Source organism: Antechinus flavipes, chromosome 2 (genome assembly GCF_016432865.1).
Source record: "Antechinus flavipes isolate AdamAnt ecotype Samford, QLD, Australia chromosome 2, AdamAnt_v2, whole genome shotgun sequence".
In the NCBI taxonomy this organism is placed as follows: Eukaryota; Metazoa; Chordata; class Mammalia; order Dasyuromorphia; family Dasyuridae; genus Antechinus; species Antechinus flavipes.
Window position 1 is genome coordinate 332,645,922 of NC_067399.1, and position 6,340 is coordinate 332,652,261.

The window sequence follows — 6,340 nt, forward strand, 5'->3', positions numbered from 1 at the left end:
CTCTCTTCCTTTTAGGTGGAAGAATATTGGCCTGGGATATGAGTGCATTTGAATATATAAATTAATAAATAACAAAAAGTATATAATAACTAGGACATAATGCATACTAAAGCAATTAAATGTGTATTGAACTGATGAGGGCTTTTTGTTTTCCTGCATTCTGGAAGTCTCTTAGACATAGTCTCATGGACTCTGAACTCAGAGATTTCAGGAAATATACAGGATGAGCTTGTTGAGTCAACTTGGCTGCTTTCAAGTTTCATTTTAAATTTAGATCTGTGAATATATAGCCTGAAGTGATGTTTTTTAATCTTTTCCTGATATACACATGTATCTCATTTCAGTTTAGAATTCTAAGGTTCATAAAGTGTTTTCCTAATGTACTTTCTCACTTTGTCTGCTTCTATCCCACTTTGTTGCATGGAGTAATGAGGGAAGTGGGAGGTTTGTCTGGGAATAGTTATAGGAAGTAAGAAGACATATAGATATGGCATAGAAGTGGTCACACCTAAGGCTGAGGAAAATGAATTTTCAGGATTGGCAATGATGAAAATAGGCTTTTCTTATTCTTTTTTTGAATTTATGGAATAAAACAAGCATTTCCATAATAGTACAATACAAAAATGATTGTACCTGAAGCTGTAAATCTATTATGAATGACTTGCTATTCCTTTTAAATATATAATAAAGTTATCATGTAAATTTTTTTCTTTCCTTCTTTGGATGAAGAATCTTTGTGTGTCCCTTTTTAAAAAAAATGTGTATTTATAATAGTCAAAATGACTTAGTTGCTCAAAGTCATTCTTAAAAACAACATTGCTATTATTAACTACAATGTTATCTTGGTTCTTCTCACTTTGATCTTTCCCATTTTATGTCTTTCTATGATTTTTCTAAAACCTTTAAGCTCATCATTTCTTATAACACAGTAATATTCCATCACAAATATATAACATAACTTGTTCAGCCATTCCTCAGCTAGAGATCTTGCTAGAATGAACCACTTATAATCCTCCATCATAGACTACTTTGGTCAGATAATGTTGGAAAATACTGCTAGGATAAGACAGCCAAGATTGAAAACCATTATGGGAGCTTCAGTTTTCTTCTGAGTTTACTCATTCCCTATATCATGGGTCCTAGGATCAGATTGATAAAAGAATTTCCAAATTTTCACCTGACAAATAAAACATTTTTTGCCCACTTGAAGGACAATGGCTACTGGGAACTAAACATGCTCAAGATGTATGTTTTCCAGACCTCCTGTGTTCAGAATGAGACTAAATCTGGGGTGCTTCCAGAATGTAGGAAAATAATGAGCTCAAATCAGCTCAGGAGACATTTTATTGCTTTAGTATGCATTATGTGCTTGTTATTATGTACTTTTTGCTTGCTTGTCTATTATATGCTTGGAAATTTTGCATATAATATCTAAGAATATGTGTCTGATTCAGTAGAAAACCAACTCTATTATGCCAAGGTCATGTGACTAAAACTCACTGAAATATAGCAATCAAAAAAGAATGTGGCATCTGCTAGTGGGTGGGAAATCCAGATCCAAGTTCTAATTAGATAAACATTCAAATTTATATACTCCTGGCAAGGACTTAGTGTAGTCCCACACAGAGAGGCAGAACTGAAGATAAAAGATTGCTAAGTCTCAGAATTGCTGAGAGAAACACATGGTTACATACAGAGTGCCAAATGTTGGATTCAGGAAGACCTGAGTTCAAAAATACCTGGATGACCTCAGGCAAGTGATTTTACCTGTTTTACTAAATGAAGTAGGGTGGATTCCATGATCTATAAAGTTTCTTCCAGCTCAAAATTCTATGTTGTTATTGTTCGGTCATTTTCAGTCATGTCTGACTCTGGAGTTTCTTGGCAAAGATACTGCAGGATTTGCCATTTCCTTTTTCAGTTATTTTTATAAATGAGGAAACTGAGGTAATCAGTGTCAAGTAACTTTTAAAATATTGTTCATATAGCTACTAAATATCTTAGACTAAATTTGAACTCATTTCTTTCTGACTCCAGGCTTGGTGCTCTACTTGCTGTGTACCTAGCTGCCCCTTGTGTGATGATATAAAAGATAGCATATCATTAAAATTCCTTGATTAACATATTCTCGTAGATCCTTGAAAGCTGTTTAGGAGCAATTGTTTGAGGACATGAGGAGGAGAAAAGTATTTTTAATTTGAGCACATACAAAATAGATGAAGTTGAAACTTCAAAGAATACAGTCCTTATGATGAATAGGAATCAACATGCAGTTGTCAGCATCATTCACAATGAAGTAGAAGAATTATACAGATCAGGAAGTATTATATGCAGATCATGCATTATTTGCTTAGATTCATATATCTAAGTATTTTGCATCAAGGATGAAACTCTAACCCAGGGATCTGACACCAAGTTCAGTGCCTTTTCCATACATGACTATTTTTTCTATTTCATTTTGTAATAAATAATGATGAGAAAAATTATTTTTAAAATGGGTACTTGTGTTTTTGTAGTGTTTGTCATGAGAACACAGGTTTTGTGAAAATTACTTAACTGCCACCAACTCATCCAACTGAGAAGACCCTGCATCTGCCCCTCCAAGATATCTACAAGATTGATGTTATTTGGTACTATGCCTTTTGGCTATGTGGAGACAGCCCAAGTTGATACTTCAACTGAAGTGAAGTCTGTGGAAATGCACCACAAAACTTTGAGTGAGCCTCTGCTTGGGGATGATGTTGGTTTCAACATCAAAAACATGTCAATCAAAGATGGATGTCATGATAATATGGCTGGTGATAACAAGAATGACCCACTTATGGAAGTAGCTGCCTTCACTGAACAAATCATTATCTTGAACCATAAGGTTAGAACAATGCCGTTTGTACACCTGATCTGAATTATCACAGTGCTGATATTACTTTTAAGTTTGCTGAAGTGAAGGAAAAGATTAATCATCATTCTGCTGAGGACCAGGAAGATAACCCTAAATTTCAGAAATCTAGTGATATTGCCATTGTTGACATGGTTCCAGACAAGCCCATGTGTATTGAGCACTTTTCTGATTATCCTCCTCATTTTGTTGTTCATGATATGAGTCAGACTGTTGTAGTTAGTGTCATCAAGATAGCTGTCAAGAAGACTGCTGAAGCTGGCAAAGTCATAAAATCTGCCAAGAAAGCCCATAAGGCTAAATGAATATTCGGCACAACACCTGCTACCATAGTCTTAATCAGCGATAGAAGAATAGTCTCAAGACTTGTCTCAATTGGCCATTTCAATTTAAGGATAACAGTGTACCTTCAGAAGAAAAAGAGTGCTTTGTGACTTTTTGTTTCATGACAATTTTGAGACCATTAAAACATTTTAATGAAAAAAAATGTATCCTCTGGATATGTTTATAAAATAAGATCAAGCATTTTAGAAACATGACTAAACTGGGTTGACAACACAAGGTTCTGCATAATAGTTAATGAATAACCTTTTGAGCATTTCTTCTTAACATTTGTATATTCAGAAAAGGAGGTACTGTTTTAAAGTAAAAGGATTGCTAATGTGCTCTATTCCTACCATTATAATTTCAAGAGACTCAGAGGTTAATAGGATGACAGATGGAAATTCTGTGAAATATTTATTTTCTTTTTTGATGAATACTTTTTGTACATAGCAGTTTTCTCTGACCCCTCCTTCCCACTTAAAAACAAAACAAAACAAAACAAATACCAAAAACTAAATAATTAAGACATGTGGAAAATTTGGAGGAGGAAACTGACAAGAATTTTAACAGGTAAGAAGTAGATAGAGGTGAGAGCTGTATCTCAGGTTGGATCCACTTTATACATTGTAATATTTATTTGTAAATGGGATTTGATACTTAGATTCTGTGTTAAGTTTGTCAAATGCAGCACCATCATTGTTCCTGTAGATGGTGGTATTTCATCATATTACGTGGTACAAAAATGCATATGAGTTAATCATGCTTTGAAAAATCTTGTTTTTATTATAGTATATGGAATTTGGGATAAGCAATGTGACAAATATGGAGATATGTTTTGCATAATTGTTCTTGTATAACAATCAAATTGATTGCTTTTTCAATGAGGGAAGAGGAGAGGAAGGGAGGGAGAGAATTTGGAATTGAAAACTTTAAAAAATAAAGTTAAAATTATTTTTAGATGCAATTGGAAAAATAAAATGTTTGATAAAAACAAAATGAGTTTTAGAAATACTAAAATATATGAACAAAAAATCCATTTATGTTTCACAAAAAGGGTGACGAGACTTACAACATGGTAACAGAATAATTTTATTAATAATTTATTAATCACTCCTAGTAAAATCATGCTTTTTAGATTTCTTTATGTTTGTGGGATATAAAATATTCCTGTTCTCAAAGGCACAACCTTAATAGGATGTGATAAGAGAAAATAATGGCACTCAAACAAAATAGACACTTTCTCTTCCTATGCTCAATCAATTGTTCTTAAATAGCTTTCAAGGATCTGCCATAATATGTTAACATCGAGGGTTTTTAATGATGAACCATTTTTAATACAGTGACATATAAGATTATAAAATCATAGATTTAAAGCCAGAAGAAACCTTAGAGACCAAAGAATCTACCTCTTTCATTTTATAGTTTAGGAAACCCAATGCACATAGTTTTACCCAGAGTCATATGTATGAAGTGGGATTTTACCTCCAGTCTTTCTGACTCCAGCATTTGACACTCTATACTTTACTCAAGCACATTTTTTTTTTCTAAAATAATACCAAAACTCTTCAACAATGAAATGATTCAAAGCAATTCCAATAGACTTGTAATGGAAAATGCCATTCACATCTTTTTTTTTTAATTTTATTTTATTTAATAATAACTTTGTATTGACAGAATCCATGCCAGGATAATTTTTTTACAACATTATCCCTTGCACTCGCTTATGTTTCGTTTTTTTTCCCCTCCCTCCCTCCACCCCCCCCCCAAGATGGCAAGCAGTCCTATATATGTTAAATATGTTGCAGTATATCCTAGATACAATACATATTTGCAGAACCGAACAGTTCTCCTGTTGCACAGGGAGAATTGGATTCAGAAGGTAAAAATAACTCGGAAAGAAAATCAAAAATGCAAACAGTTCACATTTATTTCCCAGTGTTCCTTCTTTGGGTGTAGCTGTTTCTGTCCATCATTTATCCATTGAAACTCAGGTCTCTTTGTCATAGAAATCCACTTCCATCAGAATACATCCTCATACAATATCGTTGTCGAAGTGTATAATGATCTCCTGGTTCTGCTCATCTCACTTAGCATCAGTCCATGTAGGTCTCTCCAAGCCTCTCTGTATTCATCCTGCTGGTCATTCCTTACAGAGCAATAATATTCCATAACATTCATATACCACAAGTTACCCAGCCATTCTCCAATTGATGGGCATCCATTCAATTTCCAGTTTCTAGCCACTACAAACAGGGCTGCTACAAACATTTTGGCACATACAGGTCCCTTCCCCTTTTTTAGTATCTCTTTGGGGTATAAGCCCAATAGAAACACTGCTGGATCAAAGGGTATGCACAGTTTGATAACTTTTTGGGCATAATTCCAGATTGCTCTCCAGAATGGTTGGATTCGTTCACAACTCCACCAACAATGCATCAGTGTCCCCGTTTTCCCACATCCCCTCCAACATTCATCATTATTTTTTCCTGTCATCTTAGCCAATCTGACAGGTGTGTAGTGATATCTCAGAGTTGTCTTAATTTGCATTTCTCTGATCAATAGTGATTTGGAACACTCTTTCATGTGAGTGGTAATAGTTTCAATTTCTTCATCTGAAAATTATCTGTTCATATCCTTTGACCATTTATCAATTGGAGAATGGCTTGATTTCTTATAAATTTGAGTCAGTTCTCTATATATTTTGGAAATGAGGCCTTTATCAGAACCTTTAATTGTAAAGATGTTTTCCCAGTTTGTTGCTTCCCTACTAATCTTGTTTGCATTTGTTCTGTTTGTACAAAGGCTTTTTAATTTGATATAATCAAAATTTTCTATTTTGTGATCGGTAATGGTCTCTAGTTCATCTTTGGTCACAAATTTCTTTCTCCTCCACAAGTCTGAGAGATAAACTATCCTATGTTCCTCTAATTTTATGGACCCATTTTGATCTTATCTTGGTGTATGGTGTTAAGTGTGGGTCCTTGCCTAATTTCTGCCATACTAATTTCCAGTTATCCCAGCAGTTTTTATCAAATAATGAAATCTTATCCCAAAAGTTAGAATCTTTGGGTTTGTCAAACACTAGATTGCTATAGTTGACTATTCTGTCTTGTGAACCTA

The 6,340-nt window shown here is 34.0% G+C and overlaps 1 pseudogene; it reads left to right on the forward strand.

Moving 5' to 3' along the window:
• Window positions 1-2,556: 2,556 nt before the first annotated feature.
• On the forward strand, window positions 2,557-3,201 carry LOC127546675 (elongation factor 1-alpha 1-like; annotated as a pseudogene).
• Window positions 3,202-6,340: the final 3,139 nt, after the last annotated feature.